Raw genomic sequence first — 17,433 nt, 5'->3', positions numbered from 1 at the left:
CAGGACAAATGGGTTTTGGACGTGATTTTAACAGGTTACAAATTCCACTTTCATACTCTGCCAAGGTCTATCGGTTGGCCAGATCTGCCAAAACATCAGTGGTCAGAGGCCTTAAATCAAGTGGACGCCTTATTGGCCATGAGAGCCATAGAGCCTGTTCCACTTACAGAGATGGGAAAAGGTTTTTACTCAAGACTATTTCTGGTTCCAAGAAAGCAAAATTCATGGAGACCGATTCTGGACCTTTCAGTATTAAACACCTTCCTGGAAATTCCAAAATTCAAGATGCTTACTTTACAACAACTTCTTCCAATGCTCTCCCAGGATGCTTGGATGGTGACATTGGACTTGAAAGAAGCCTACCTACACATTCCCATCAGGCAGGAACACAGGAAATTCCTCAGGTTCAAGGCAGGTTCGAGGCACTTTCAATTCTCTGTACTGCCCTTTGGTTTATCTACTGCGCCCAGAGTCTTTACCAAGTGTCTGGCTCCAGTAGTAGCTTATTGCAGACTCCAAGGGATTCAAATTTACCCCTACCTGGACGACTGCCTGATTCAGGCGGACAGCAAAGACCTTTTACTTCAGCATCTGCATTTTGTTCAACGTCTTCTCCTTATACTGGGATTTTCAGTGAACACAAAAAAGTCACATTTGATCCCCTCTCAGCAAATGATCTTTTTGGGAGCTCTTCTAGACACAAACTTGCAAAGGGCCTTCCTCACTCCAGAAAAACAATTACAGCTGGCCTAAATTTTCAAAACCTTGGCTACTTTAACTCAGCTCACTGCAAGGAAATTCCTGCAGGCATTGGGCTACATGGCTTCTTGCATCCTGTTGATTCCAAATGCAAGGCTTCACATGAGAAAACTTCAATGGTACCTAAAGAGTGTATGGTCACAGCATTACCACAGTCTGGACACAATGATTCCACTGATTCCCTGCCTCCAGAAGGAGTTCCTTTGGTGGTCCAGGGCTTGTGCTTTAAACGAAGGGAATCCCTTCCGTCTGCCTCAACCTTCTCAGACCATAACCACGGACGCTTCGGATTATGCTTGGGGAGCTCATTTTCTAATTCTTTGCCAGCAGGGTTCTTGGACAAAGAAGCATCTAGCCTGGCACATCAACTTGAAGGAAATGTTGGCAGTTCAAAATGCTCTTCTAGCCTTCCAAAAACATCTAAATCCGGGGCCTCTTCTGATTCGTACAGACAATACCACAGTCATGTGGTACATAAACAAGCAAGGGGGCTCTCATTCTTACCCCCTCTACAGACTAGCCATGAATTTATGGGACACTGCTTTAAATCTGAATCTGCATCTTTAAGCTCAATTCATTCCAGGAAAACAGAATCTCTTAGCAGACAGCCTAAGCAGAAACCTTTTGGATCCTCATGAATGGATGCTGGACCCCAGCCTATTCAGCAAGATTACTGCAGTTTGGGGTTGTCCTCAGATAGATCTGTTTGCATCCCATCTCAATCATCAGCTGCCTCTCTTTTGCACCAGGTCCTTCCACAAAACAGCTTGGAAAGTGGATGCCCTGTCATTCAGCTGGAGGAACCTTTCGGGATATGCCTTCCCTCCTCTTCCTCTTCTTCCTCGAGTATTACTGAAAATAAAACAGGACAAGCCCAAGATAATCATTCTGATAGCTCCAAATTGGCCTCGACAGTTTTGGTATCCAACTTTAAAACACCTGATGTTAAGTTGTCTATCTCGCCTTCATTCTTGCTGGATGGGTTCGGAGCCGACCTCGGCTCCGACTCGGCCACTCTAAAAGCTCGAGAGTTGGTTCCACCGGCTCGAGGCTCCCCTTATATCCCACAATGCTAGGCGAGAGTTACCTCAGATCTCGTTTGCCGCTACAGCTTCGAGGTTGGTTGCTTCTACCGGTTCCTGGTGAGTGTTAGCTTTTTCTTCTAAAAGTTACTCTTTTTACCCCTTTTTAAGTTAAATTTCTTCTTAGTTAGTGTAGATCACAAAACTTTATCCCCGACCCTAAATTTTTCCCGTTTCCTTACTAAAGAACCTTTGGTTCTTCCTTTGGGCCTTAGGCCTTCCCTTCCCTAGTGGAGTGTTTGTGTAGTTTACTTTAATTTTATTGTACTTTAAATTCTAGTATCACTACTAAAATTATTATTTTTCCTGACAGGGTATAACTTGTGTGCTTGGGTGTGTGTTTTTGTACACCTGTCAGTTAGGGAAATGTCTAAAGAAGCAAAGGTCTCCGGATTCAAGAAGTGTGATGCGTGCTGTCAGAAAATGTCTCTGACAGACGCTCACACTTCTTGTGTCTATTGTCTGGGGCCTTTGCACCTGCAGGACTCCTGTGCTATGTGCCATGGCTTCAGCCCCAGGGTCCTGCAGGAAAGAAAAAACAAGTTAATTCTGAGAGGCTTGTTGAAGCCAGAGGATTCCCTGTCAGTTTCAACAGGGAAGCCCTCTAAGGCATCGATGTCTTCGGCTCCGGCTTCTGAGCCGAGACCTCAGGTTGTTCAACCTTTGCCTTTATCGGCTCCGGCTGGAGCCGATAAGTCTCAGTCCACAGTTTCTGTGGCTCCCTCGGCTCCAGCTGGAGCCGAGGTTATTGAGGTACCCGTGTCGGCTCCGACCAGACCTTCGGAGCCGACAACTAGAAAGAGGTCTAGGTCACCTTCTCTTGGCTCCGTTCATTCGGCTCCAGGATCTCCCCTGCTGTCTGAACGGAGCCAAAGGTCTCATTCCTCTAGGTCATCGAGGCTGTCCGATCATGACCTTCAGAGGGTAGTGAGTCGACTACTTAAGTCCGAGGCACTAGCCCAGATGCTTCAGAGCCCGACTCATCAGTCGGTGCCTGCCCCGTCCATCAACTCTTTCCTCCTTCGACTCTTTTGAGTTCGGAGCCGGGTCGCCGGAACCGAGACTGTGGTTACCGAGCCGAGACAATTGTCTTCGGCTCCGTCGTCGGCTCCGTTTTCTTCTTTGGAGGAATCTCGGCGCCGGACTTCCCTCGTCGGCTCCGAGGGGGTGGGTGGCATCGGACCCTTGTCCGCCCCCCCCCTCCCCCTCCGAGCTTCGGCGCTGGTGGGTTCGGCTCCGACATCAACCTCGGAGCCATCACTGTCGGTGCCGAGGGGGGTTCTTAGCTCCTCGGAGCGGGGACCTCTGGCTCTGCCTGACAGGGGTGCATTCGAGGTCATGCGGAGTGTGTTAGAGCCTGGCTCTACTCCACAGTCGGCTCCGTCCGCCCCTCCCTCTATGCTGCCTCAGGGTAAGTCGACTCACTCCCTCATCCCGGACCGCAGAGAGCCAGCTCCTCAGGAGCCCCTGTGGGATTTCATCCTCTTCCGAGGCCTCTCCTGATTTGGCAGAAGAGCCCCTCGGAAGAGGAAGTGCAAGAGGAAACACATTGACTCACCTGAGTCTATCACGTCAGACACAGATCTGGATGATTCTGAGGGTTCCCCGTTCCCCTTCTGAAGATGTCTCATTTGCAGACATTCTGGAGATCCTGAAACAGAGGGGAAATTGGCCAGCCCTCAACCCTTCGGAGGACGAATCTGTGTATCTTGAGGCGTTTGGCTCGTCCTTCCACCTCCTGGGTGTCCCCTTTGACCCCCTCATGCAGGTGGTTGCTAAGAAGGCATGGACGGCTCCTGATTCAGTGGACCCCACTCCCAGGAGACCCTCTAAATTCATCACAGCTCCATCAGACAAGCAATTTTTATCAAAAGGAGTTTCTGTGGATGCTATGGTGGTAGCTGCTGCCACAAAGAAGGAACTGGCTGATCCTTCAGTGCCTGTCCATCCACCTAACAAGGAATCTAGGTCCATGGATAGGTACGGGAAGCGGATGTTCTCCTCAGCGACATTTACCATGCGTTAGCTGAATTACCTGTGCCATTTCACTCGTCTTCAAAGGGACTTGATCAAAGAAGCGAGTGAAATGTTAAAGGATCCTACAGCTGCGGGTTTCCAAGAAAAAATGAACACGCAGCTGGCTACCCTTAATTCCATATCTAACTCCTCCATGCGCCTCCTCTTATGCGGCCGATGGAGCGAGCAGAGCCGCAGGGACAGGTGTAGCCTTACGTAGGCACGCCTGGATGCGGCTATGCAATTTTGCGGACCCTTTCAAGACGTCTTTCACGAACTCCCCTTTGATGGATCATCTCTCTTTGGTCCTCAAGTGAAAGAAACCCTGACTAGGTGCGAGACTGATGGCAAGACCCTTTCTGCCGCCGGAGTCCGTTTTCGACTCCTTCTAGGCCTTACCCCAAAGGCCAGAAGGGTGGGAAGATGTGGTTCCGTAAACAATCTCAAGGGACTTCGCCTGACGACAGAGTCGTTTTCCTACCAAAGGCAGAGGTGGGAATAACAATGGTAGACGCCGCCCTAGGGGAAGGGGGTCCGCAGAACCAGGGCAATCGGAAGCCTTTCCTGACAAGCCCTTTCAGCATCCCTGAGGTGTTGCCCGACTGCCCATCTTCGAGGCAGTCGGGGAAGATTGTCACTGTACCCAGAAGCCTGGCTATCCCTGACTCAAGACAAATGGGTACAGTCCATCATTTCGAAGGCTATTCTATCCCCTTTCTTCGTTTTCCAAATCAGTCAAAAATCCCTTCCAGATGTTCCACCCGCTCAAAGGGATATAGCAGCTTTGGAAATTTCAAAACTGCTTGCAAAAGAGCAATTCAGTCAGTGCCAGCAGACCAACAAGGATCCGAATCTACTCAAGGTTCTTTTTAGTTCCAAAGAAAACAGGGGACTGGAGACCATTTTGGATCTCAGTGTCTTGAGCAAATCAGTCAAGAAAACAAGATTTCGGATGGTCACGCTGCAATCCATTCTTCCCCTTTTGGGCAAAGGAAACTGGATGTGCTCTATAGACCTTTGGGATGCGTACTATCACATAAAATGAACAGACGCTCCAGAAGATTCCTCCGCTTCAGGCTGGGAACCAGTCATTTTCAGTTCAGGGCCCTGCCCTTTGGTCTCACCACTGCCCCCGGTGTTTACCAAATGCATGGCAGTGGTAGCTTCTCACCTGAGACGACAAGGATTCCAGGTGTTTCCATATTTGGACGACTGGCTTCTCACAGCTCCCACCAAGCATCTCCTTCTGATGGCCAGAGATTATACTTTTCGCTTGTCAAAACTGGGTATTTCAATAAATTGCGAAAAGTCTGTTTTGTCGCCTTGTCGCACTATTACCTACATAGGCAAATTTAGATACTATAAACATGTCTGCAAGGCTAACGAACCAAAGGATATCAGACATTCACAAATTGGTGTCACTTCTTCTCAACAACAACAGAGCCAAAGCCAGGTTAGTTCTAAAGGTGTTGGGAATCATGGCAGCGCCATACCTCTCCTTCCATTGGCCAGATACCACATGCGGATCCTTCAGTGGATGCTTTTTTCTCAATGGTCATACCAGGAACTTCCAATGTCTCACACCATTATGATCACATGGCGTGCAAAAGCATCTCATGTGGTGGATGTCTTCCCCCCAGCTCCTGTCGGGAAGACCATTTGTTCCACCTCCTCCGGTTGCTACTCTGACAACGGATGCCTCCCTGATCGGGTGGGGGGGGCATTATCAGGGCAGGACAGTCCAGGGCACATGGCAACCAAGCAAATGCCACTTGCACATAAATGTTCTGGAGATGAGAGCAGTGCTTTTAGCGTTGCAAGCCCTTCAAGACTCTCTTCCCTTGGGAACGATTGCAATCCAGACAGACAATATGTCTGTAGTGTGGTACATCAACAAACAAGGCGGAACCAGATCATACCCCCTGTGTCGAGAAGCACTCAGACTGTGGCAATGGGCGATTTCTTCTCAGCGTTTTCTGATAGCAACGCACATCCCCGGGAAGTCCAATCACATTGCGGACAAGTTGAGCAGAGCTATACTCATGCCTCACGAGTGGTCTCTGAAAGACTCTGTAGTGAGAGAAATCTTTCTCAAGTGGGGTCAGCCTTGCTGCGATCTTTTTGCTACTCCCCAAAACAGCAAGTGCAGAGAATTCTTCACTCTATTCCCTTTACCAGGCCAACCCAGCAGGGACGCTCTAGTCCAAGTTTGGCCCCGGGGACTTCTGTATGCATTTCCTCCTTTCCCACTGATCTCTCAAGTAATACAGAAAGCTATCGCTCAGAAGGCCTCTTTGATCCTCATTGCTCCTTACTGGCCTCGACAAGTGTGGTTCCCCTTTCTACATCGATTTCTTTTGGAGCGACCGTGGAATCTGGACCTAGTTCCAGATCTTTTGATCCACCAGTCGGGTCAGTTTCATCGCTCACTCCCCTCTCTGAACCTCACTGCTTGGTTCCTCCAGTTCCAACCGTAGCCAGGCTTCCTCAATTATCTCACTCTGTTAGAGATATATTGATAGCTTCCCATAAATCTTCCACTCGAAAGATTTATTTGAGTAAATGGAAACGCTTTTCATATTGGGCACAAGGAAAGGACATAGATCCTTTCACCGCTTCCATCCAACTAGTCCTTGATTTTCTAGCTGAACTCTTCCATGCAGGTTCATCTCCATCTACTCTTAAGGTTCAATTGGCAGCTATTTCTAATTTCCATGTGGGTATTTCTGAATCTGCCCTAATGTCCCACAAACTTTGCAAAGCCTTTTTGAAAGGAGTTTTTCTTCTCAGACCTCCTATAAGAAATCCTCCTTCTCCTTGGGACCTAAATTTAGTTCTTGCCTCTGATTCTTTCCCCTTTCGAACCTGCAGCTTCATGTTCCTTGAAATTATTATCATGGAAAACTCTCTTTCTGGTGGCTATCACATCAGCTAGAAGAATTTCAGAACTTCAAGCACTCAGTTGTCGTTCTCCTTATCTTGTGTTCCATAAGGACAGAGTTTCCTTACGAACTAACCCGTCCTTTTTGCCTAAGGTGGTTTCAACATCAAATCTAAATCAAACCATTGACCTCCCTGTCTTTTTCCCAGAGTATTCAAATAGGTCTGAACAAAAATTACACTGCCTGGATGTTCATCGTCAATTAAGGTACTACTTGGATAGGACGAAACAATTCAGAAAATCTGATCAGCTGTTTGTCTCCTATGCGGAAAGCAGAAAGGGACTTTCAGTTTCAAAGGTATCATTATCCAGATGGCTAACATCTTTGATTTCCCTGGTATATGAAATTAGACAACAAAATTGCCTAATAAACCTAAAGCCCATTCCACCAGAGCTTTGGCTACTTCTTTAGCCTTCCAAGACAGACTGCCTATTGACACCATTTGTGCAGCGGCTACTTGGGCTACTCCTCACACTTTTATTTCTCATTATAAGTTGGATTTAGCTTCTAGGCATAGAGCTAATTTTGGTTCCACTGTTCTCAGGAGTCTGTTCCGTTAGGCCACCCGGGACAAGGTGCTAGGACGGTCCCATCCAGCAAGAATGAAGAGATAGACAACTTAACATATAGAAGTTATGTTCTTACCATAACGTTCCATGTTAGTTGTCTTCTTCTCGCCTTCTTAAGGCCCCACCCTCCTTCCCCCTGGCCTGGACAGACCTAGAGGAGTTGTGATCGTGACCTCTCTTTCTACCACCTCTTTCTTAGTCATATGCTATTATGCATATTTCTTGGTTCAGGATGTAGGTCACCCTTTTTCTTCTTGTTGTTAGAGGTGGATTCTGTTTTACAGTTATACTGTTACTGTTATAAGCTGGGGTTAGCTTACAAACGAGATCTGAGGTAACTCGCCTAGCATTGTGGGATATAAGGGGAGCCTCGAGCCGGTGGAACCAACTCTCGAGCTTTTAGAGTGGCCGAGTCGGAGCCGAGGTCGGCTCCGAACCCATCCAGCAAGAAGAAGGCGAGAAGAAGACAACTAACATGGAACGTTATGGTAAGAACATAACTTCTATTTCTTGGAAGCTCCTTGGATTCTACCTCTGAACCTTTCTCTTCTGTCCCAGCATCAGGTCAGATGCTACACCCTCAAATCAAGACCCTATGTCTGGCAGCTTGGCTCTTCAAGGGCCATTGATTCCTTCTGCTCTTCCCAAACAAGTTTTGGATGTTCTTTTAGAAGCCAGACGACCTAGCACTAGGAAATCTTATGCTTCTAAATGGAAAAGATTTCGTATTTGGATGCAGGACCGAGGTTCTAACCCTATTTTGCCTGATATTTCCTCTATTTTACTTTACCTCTCAGACCTTTTGCTTAAAGGCCTCTCTTTTTCATCCATCAAAATTCATGCTTCTGCTATCTCAGCTCATTTCAACACTGATCCTCCCATCTTTTCTCACCAATTGGTGAGACAATTTTTGAGAGGGGCTAAGAATTTAAGACCTCCCAGAACTCCTCCTGTTCCTGCTTGGGATCTTAATTATGTCTTGGAGAAACTTACTTTGCCTCCTTTTGAGCCTGCTGCGACTTCAGATATCAAGTTCTTATCCTGGAAGACAGCTATTTTGTTAGCATTGACTTCTGCCAGAAGGGTTTCAGAGTTGCAAGCTCTCATGGCTGTGGAACCATATCTTATTTTCCACCAAGACAGAGTTTCCTTGAGGACCAATCCTACATTTATGCCTAAGGTGATTTCGAAAGTGGCTCTAAATCAGACTATTCACCTTCCTACCTTCTTTCCTAATCCTCAAAATAAAGGGGAAAGGATTTTACATTCATTGGACGTACACAGACAGCTACGATTTTACCTGGACAAAACTAAAGATTTCAGAAAATCTGATCAATTGCTTATCTCTTATGCCTCCAGTTCTCTAGGTAAGGCTATTTCTAAACAAACTATTTCCAAATGGATTGCTCATGGAATAAGGTTTTGTTACTCTCACTATGGGAAACAGATTCCAGGTCCTGTAAGGAGTCATTCTACTAGAGCAGCTGCCACTTCAGCAGCTTTTCTCAGAGGAGTTCCTACCAAAGATATTTTGGAAGCTGCCACTTGGAGTTCAGTGCATACTTTTTCCAAGCACTATAATCTCCCTCTGTATTCTAAGTCTAGGGCAGGCTTTGTCTCTGCTGTTTTGCAGGGCCTTTTTGCTGCCCCTACTTCTGCATAACCTCCTCCCTCTTTCACTGCTTTGGGATTCCACCCTACAGTTATGACTGCAACAGTGAAACACGAAGAACATAGTACAGTTGTGTACACCTACCATAAGTGTAGATGTTCGAGTGTCTTCACTGTTGCAGTCGGTGTTTCCCTCCCACCTATCCCCTCTTATTCTTGTTTGTTCCCTCTTCCACTTCTTTTGTGGTGTATTTGTGTTTCCTTTTTGGACACCTTTTAGTTTAGCTGGGGGCTTCTGACATCTGGGGCAAGAAAGGCTGGAGAAGATGGCGTTGGCTGACGGGTTTATACCTCTGCGTTCTGACGTCAGGGTACTTGCTGGTACAGCCGACGCCAGACCCAGACTTTGGAATTCTGGCCGACCTCGGGCTGCCTGCCGGCAGGAACACCCTACAGTTATGACTGCAACAGTGAAGACACTCGAACATCTACATTTATGGTAGGTGTACACAACTGTACTTTCTTCTATTCCTTAATTTCAGATGAATTATCCCTCTAAGCCTGCTTTTATGCATAGAGAGTATCACCCTCCTTACCAAGAGTAAGAAGGGTTCTAGATGGTCTCCTCCTGCTAAGTCTGCTCAGACTCCTCCTACTCAGAACCCCCCCCCCCCCATTTCCAGATAAGCCAGTTTCCTTCTGACTGCCTGCTTCCCTTCTTTAAGTCAGGTACCTTTTTCTCATGGTCTTTCCCTGTCCCTTCCCAATTTAACGATCACTCAGGATTCTTTGGTTCTGTCTGTCGTCTGTCAGGGATACTTGATGGGTGTAAATCCCTTCCTCCTTTTCTGGGCATTCCCCAACCTCCTTGGGAACAGCTGTCTTTCTTTCTGCATGTACTTCAGGGTCTTTTGTCTCAAGGCACTATCCAAGCAGTTGCCACTCCCCAGAAGGGGAAGTGGTTTTATTCCAAAATGTTTTTAGTTCCCAGGAAAGAAGGGACCTGGAGGCCCACTCTGGACTTTTCTCGGCTCACCATCTTTCTGAAGATCCCTTCCTTTTGGATGCTGTCCCTCCACACACTGTTTCCTCTACTTATTCCCTCAGGCTTTCCTGGTCTGTCTGGATCTCAAGGATGCTTATTTTCACATCACTGTTCATCCCCATTTCAGGAAATATTTGTGTTTTATCTGTTTCTTCCTTGCATTTTCAGTTCTGTGCTTTGCCCTTTCACCTCTGCTGCCCCAAGGGTTTTCACCGAATGCCTTGTTCCTGTGATTGCCTTTTGTAGGATGAGGGGAATACAGATCTTTCCTTATCTGGATGACCTACTCATTCAGGCTTCCTCCCCAGAGACCTTGCCTCAGCATCTTCACTGTGCCATTTGCCTTTTGCAAAGCTTTGGGTTTACAATAAATTTTCACAAATCCATACTGACTCCTCAGGATCATGTTTTTCTCAGTTGCAGGCTTCAGACCATTCCTATGTTGGCTTCACTGCCACTACCCAAGGCTCTTGCTCTAATTGCTTTTTTAAATCCCTTCTTCCTCTGGTCTCCGTTATAACCAGGGAGTTTCTAAGGGCTGTGGGATTCATGGCTTCCACCATTCCTATGCTACCTTTAGCCAGGCTCCATATGAGACTGGTACAGTGGTTCCTAATGGCAGTATGGCTTCACCACTGTCATCCTCTAGACTTTCTAGTCCCTCTTCTTCCATGTCTCAAGCTAGAGCTTCAGTGATGGATTCATCAGTTGTCTCTCAACTCAGGGCTTCCTTTTCAGACCCCAGTCCCCTCTCAGTAACTTTTCTCGGATGCCGTAGACACTGAGTGGGGTACTTCTTTCTGCCCTTTTAAGTGTAGGGTCTCTGGCCCATTCCTCAGAGCTCAGACAACATTAACATCAAAGAGATGAGAGCTCTCATTCTGGCTCAAGCCTTTCATATCTTTTTTTTTTTTTTTTTTTTTCCAGGGTCTCTCAAAATTTTTACAGACAGTACCCCATTGATGTGGTGTATCAACAAACAAGGGGGGACATGGTCCTACCTTCTGTGCAGACTAGCTCTTCAAGTTTGGGATTTAGCTGTCCAATATCAGGTGACTCTTCAGGCTGTTCATATTCCTTCAGAGTCAAAAATTGTGGCATGCTGTCTGAGCAGGTCTACAACACAGACTCATGAATGGATGCTTCACAGAGATGTGTTTTGGACATTGTCCACTAGTGGGGGACTCCTCAGGTACACCTTTTTGCCTCCCGTCAGAACAGACAACTTACTCTCTTTTGCACCAGAGTCCCAGGTCCTCTGGCTTGGAAGGTGGTTGCCTTTCCTTTTTATTTGGAAGGAGATGCTTCTATTTGCCTTCCCTCCCCTTCCTGTCATATTGAAGCAGTCCATCCTCAACCCCCTTTTCCCATTTTGCACATGGGATCGGGGTGTCACTTCAACAATGACAATCATCTCGAGCCAAGGAATACTCTGTCAGGTGGCTAAAAACCTGCCACAGTAGTTCATCCATACTGCTCATTCATACCTATGGCCAATTTAGAGTCGAAATAAAGCAAGACTCCCCTAAAATCTTGTTGATGACTCCCCTTTTGGCCCAGACAGCATTGGTTCCCGCATCCTCTGCACCTAGCCAAGAGCAGTCAGCACAAGCTGCCTCACAGGGTGGACCTACTCACACAAAATAAGTGGTCTGTCGTCCATCCTCACTTGTCCATTCTTGAACTGACATTGTGGGTGATGGGGTTTTGATCCCTTTTAGCCACTTTTTCGTCTGAGGATGTGCTTTGGGTTCTGTAGGAGGCCAGAAAACCCCCTACCAGGAAATCCTGTGTGTGTTCAAATGGAAGATATTTTCTGTCTGGTGACTTGCACGTAACTAGAATCCAGTTTCTGTGGAGATTCCTCTGGTTCTCTTATTTGTGTAAATTGCTTCATGCTAGTTTGGCTTATCCTTCAGTTAAAGCTCACCTTTCAGCTGTTTCTGCTTGTCTGTCTTTCTCTCGTCCTTTGGTCTCTAGGTTTGTGGTTGAACAGTTTCTTAAAGGCATCCTTCATATTAGGCCTGTCAGGAAACTTATTCCTCCTTCCTGGGACGTCAGTTTTGTTCTTGAAAAATTGACTCGGGCTCCTTTTAAGCCTGCTGCTTCAGCTTCCTTGCAGCATTGTACATGGAAGACTGTTCTTCTTTTGGCCCCTACTTCAGCTAAGAGAGCATTTGAGGTTCAGGCCCTTATGGCTGTTCCTTTTTTTTTTTTTTTCTCCAGGGTGTCACTTCATACTAATCCCTTTTATGCCTAGGGTGGCTAAAGAGTTGTCTCCTAATCAGTCTTATTAATTTGCCCATATTTTTTCTTTCTCAGCAGTCTGCTAGTGAGATGGTTCTTCACACCTTGGATTTTGGTCAGTTATTGTTTGGATAAGACTAAGGCCATTCACAAGTATGAACAACGCTTTGTTTCTTTTCATTATAGATCTCTAGGTTTGGCTGTTTCTAAGCAGTCCATTTCTTCATGGATGTCTAAGGTCATTCCTTTTTGTTGCTCCTTTCATGGGAAAAAAAACTTTCTACTTCAGTAAAGGCTTATTCTGCCAGGGATATGTGGCTTCTTGTGCTTTTTCCAAAGGCTTGGATACTACTTTCATCTTTGAGGCTGTTACTTGGTCCACGGTCTATACCTTTACCAAGCATTACAAATTGGATGTTATTTCCAGAGCTTTGCCAGTGCTACCCTGCATGGTTTCTGGAGGGTTCTTCTGGGCCTTCCTCCTCCCAAGTTCCATCTTGAGCTTTTGTACTCTCCCTTTTGTGAAGAATACTGCAACAGTGTTATGGAAAGACATAATATAGTTGTGTAAAATCTTACCATCACAGTGGATGTCCTTCTGTTCATTGTTGCAGTATTCACCCCCCCCCTCCTCCTCCTTTTTTCCTTCTGGATGCACATGTTCTTCCTCCTCCTGTCCTTGGACTGTGGATGTTCTTCGTGTTTCACTGTTGCAGTCATTACATTTGGGTTATCCTGCTGGCAGGTTGCCCTCAGTCGGCCTGAATTCCAAAGTCATGGGTCCTGCGTCAGTTGCTGTCACCTCTTCCCCGACATCAAGTCGTCAGGGGTATAAAAGATGCAGCTGACGCCATTTTATTCAGTCTTTCTTGCCGCGCGGTGCCCGAAGCAGAAGCAGTTCGCAAGTGCCGCTTGGCCGACTCCTGAGATTTTTGTGTTCGAGTTTCAGATCCGAAGTCTTCATTAAAAGCTAAGTATCCCGTTGGGGATACTTTTTTCTTGCTCCAGACCGATGTCAGAAAAAGTTAATAATTGTATTTCTTGTGGGAAGCAAATACCTCATAAGGACTTTCATTCTTACTGTATTCCTTGCCTAGGCCCTGACCACGACGTTTCTATTTGTCGGTTTTGTGCTAGATTTAACCAACGCACTATTAAGTGTCGGTATGATTTTGCATTAAGCTATTTTGGGTGAAGATTTAATTATACAATGTTGTCGGATAGCCACCGACTACCAAAGTTCACAAAAAACACAAAGAAAAAGACAGGCAACTGAGGTCCAAAACCGATGACAAAGCTTCTCCTAAGCAAGTCGCTGATTCGCCAGTTCTCAGTGAGGTGCTTTTGCAGCCCCTGACGCCCGCTACTTTAGAGTCGCAGGCTGCTACCGACTCCCACGTGGAGTCGGCCAAGCTGCTGGAAACTCAAGGTATTGGAGCCTTGGAGATTATTCCCTCAGATGGGTCCGGAGCCGCTGAGCAGGCATCGGCTTCTGAGGGTGTATTCAGACCTAAACAATTGTATATTAAACCTACTACAAAGACAAAGACTAAAACACCTTTAAAGGCAAAGAAACAAGTTCACCAGCCACAAGGACAGCCCTCCATGCCCAAAAAACAGATGCTCAAAATGGCCGAAGACTTATTTACCTTGATCAGGGGTTCCCATCCCCCTCCTGATAAGAGGCCTAGGCAAGAGACAGGCTATGAATCTTCATATCAGGTTTCCATTTCTTCTGATTCCTCTTCTGATCAGGAATACTCTCTTGCCCTATGAGGATTCTGATGCTGAGGAATCAATTCCTTCAGCTTCTCCTCCTGACGACTACTCTTTTGGGGAAACCTTGCATACCATGAGGGAGCACTTCCACTGAGAAAGCCAAGATTTTTCTGAATCTAAGAAAAAGCTCAGAGACTTCCTTTTACTTCCTCAGCACAGGCCGTTGGCTATTCCACCTGTGTTAGACATTGTAGAGGATGTGTTCTCTGAGTCTAGTCTGACCCCTGACTCTTTACCTCCAGCTCCTGTTAAGCCAGACAGATACTACAGGGTCCCTGACTCTCATAAATTCCTTTTCAAAAACCCTACTGCAGACCCAGAAACTATTTCTCAGGGTCCCAAAGGGGTCAAGGCTTCTACTGCAGAAAACCCTACCCCCTCTGACAGGGATTCTAGGGCACTGGATAGATGGGGAAAAAAGATTTACACATCTGCTACTTTGGCTATAATGGCATTAAATTGCCAGTTTCATATGCTCAGATATCAGCAATATATCATGACACTGCTTAAACAGAAAATGATGGCAAATTCTGAATGTGCAGAAAACAAAGAAATGCAGGATTTATTGCATGCAGCTGAACAAGTTGGAAAACATACTTTGCAATGTGGGTTTGATTCTCTGGAGGCCTCCTGCAGGGCCGCTGTTACGGGTTCTGTCGTTAGGAGGCATGCTTGGTTAAAGGATCAAAATCTGCCAGACCATGTTAAAGCAAAATTACTAGATGGTCCATTACAACAGGATACCTTGTTTGTTGTTAAGGCAGAAGAGTTGTTAAAGAAAATGGAGGACAAAGCTAAATCTATGCAAACGGTCAAGGATTTCTTACAGGTACAGCCACCTAGATTTAGCAGACACTGGCCTACAAAGAATTGGTCCTTTCCAGTCTCAGACAGACCTCAAAGGGGCAGATCCAGATGCCCTAGAGGCAGATCACAGCCGCAAGGTTCCTTCATGTCTAAGCAGTGGTGTGCTTCTACCTCCAAAGGTGGAGAAGACAAATCACAGCCATACAGGAAACAGTCCCAATGGCTTCCCTCTGCCTGCTCCAAGCATTTATCTTCTGGCAGCACCCTTAGGGGGAAAACTAGCACTTTTTTCTCAAAATTGGCACATTATAACCCAGGACAAATGGGTTCTAGACATAGTGTCAGAAGGCTACAAGTTTCATTTCCATACCCTGCCAAGGACAAACGGTTGGCCAGACCTGCCAAAAAATCAGTGGGCAGAGGCTCAAAAGCCAGTTGCAGCTCTCATGGACATGAGGGTTATTCAACAAGTGCCACAGCAAGAGCAGGGACCAGGATTTTACTCAAGACTGTTCTTGGTACCCAGAAAGACAAAGCATGGTGACCAATACTGGACCTATCTATTCTAAACACTTTCCTGGATATACCAAAATTCAAGATGTTGACCTTACAACAGCTTCTGCCCATGCTGGGCAGCAAGGCTTGGCTTGTGACTTTTAGACCTAAAAGAGTCATACCTGCATGTCTCAATCAGACAATCATGCAGAAGATACCTCAGATTCAAGGCTGGCTCAAAGCATTACCAATTCTCTACACTGCCCTTTGGCTTATCTACTGCGCCCAGGGTCTTCACAAAGTGCCTGGCACTAGTAATTGCTTACTGCAGACAAAGAGGAATGCAAATATATCCTTACTTGGACGACTGCCTCATACAAGCAGAGAATAAGGACATTCTACTACATCATCTGACATTTGTGATAAGACTTTTAACATGCCTAGTGTACACAGTCAACAAAAAGAAATCAAAACTAGTACCCTCACAAGAGATGATATTCCTGGGTGCAAGCTTAAATGCAACTGGCCAGATGGCTTATCTCACTCCGGACAAACAAAGGCAACTTACTACCTATTTCAAGGAAATGGCAACGAAGGCCCAGTTATCTGCGAGAAAAATTCTGCAGGCTTTGGGCTTCATGGCATCATGCATCTTACTAATTCCATATGCCAGGCTGCATATGAGTTAAATTCAATGGTACCTAAAAAGTGTCTGGACACAACATTGCCACAGTCTGGAAACAATGATTAGTCTAATTCCCTGCCTGCAACAGGAGTTTCGATGGTGGGCAAAGGCTTGTCACCAAAACAAGGGACAGCCATTCTCATTACCCCCCGCCAGGCAGAGCCTAACGATGGATGCATCAGATTATGCCTGGGGGGGCACACATGGCAGGAAGAGGCATTCAGGGCACCTGGTCCACAAACCAAAAGCATCTACATATCAATCAAAAAGAGATGCTAGCTGTTCAAAATGCCCTGACAGCCTTCAAGGACCTGCTTCATTCGGGTCAACTACTGACAAAGACAGACAACACCACGGTCATGTGGTACATAAACAAGCAGGGGGGGAACTCATTCTTATCCCCTGTGCAAACTAGCCATGGCTTTATGGGGCACAGCATTGATTTATCAAGTTCATCTGCAGGCACAATTCCTGGCAGGAAAGGAAAATACTCTGGCAGATGAACTAAGCAGAAACCTCATGGATCCCCACGAGTGGCACCTGGATCCACAAGTCTTCAACATGATAAAGAAATGGGGATGCCCGGACATAGATCTATTTGCCTCCCCTCAAAACAATCAACTAAAAAGATTCTGCACAAGGACTTATCACAGACAAGCTTGGAAAGTGGACGCCTTATCGTTCAACTGGACAAACCTATCCGTGTATGCCTTTCCTCCACTGCCTCTCCTCCCCAAGGTACTCCTAAAGGTCAGGCAGGAGAAACCAAAAATGATAAATGATTCTGATTGCCCCAGACTGGCCACGCCAGTACTGGTATCTGATCTTAAGAAACTTGCCCCAATGCCCAACCTGGACCTTACCTCAAATATCTCATCTACTGTCTCAGCAAAACAGTCAGATTCTGCACAGCCAACTCAGGACCCTAAACCTGGCAGCATGGCGGATAATGTAGCCATACAAACCACACCTCTCAGTAAAGCTGTGATGGATGATATTTTAGAAGCCAGAAGGCCTAGTACTAGAAAATCCTGTGGTGGGAAATGGAAGAGATTTTGCGCTTGGAACCAAGCTCAAGAAACTGATACAGCTGTCCCAAATATTCCTCAGATTTTGCAATACTTAACTGAGATGCTGGTCAAAGGCCTATCTTTTTCATCAATTAAAATCCATGCCTCTGCCATTTCAGCTCATTACAATACAGAGCCACCCTTTTCTCATCCTCTATTAAGGCAGTACCTCAGAGGAGCCAAAAACTTAAGGCCTCCAAGGAGAATGCCAATACCTGCATGGGACCTCAATTATGTCTTGGAAAAACTCATCTTACCTCTTTTTGAGCCAGCAGCTACTGCGGATATAAAGTTCTTATCTTGGAAAACAGCTCTGCTCCTAGCAA

General features: G+C 46.2%; 1 protein-coding gene across 1 annotated transcript in view; it reads left to right on the top strand.

Annotated features, from left to right (window-relative positions):
- Nucleotides 1-17,433, top strand: part of GNE (glucosamine (UDP-N-acetyl)-2-epimerase/N-acetylmannosamine kinase) — an 852,948-nt gene that overhangs the window by 178,698 nt on the left and 656,817 nt on the right. The gene's annotated exons all lie outside the window — the stretch shown is intronic.

Source organism: Protopterus annectens, chromosome 2.part2 (assembly GCF_019279795.1).
Source record: "Protopterus annectens isolate FY-2018-M chromosome 2.part2, PAN1.0, whole genome shotgun sequence".
In the NCBI taxonomy this organism is placed as follows: Eukaryota; Metazoa; Chordata; order Ceratodontiformes; family Protopteridae; genus Protopterus; species Protopterus annectens.
This window is presented reverse-complemented; position numbering and strand designations above follow the sequence as displayed.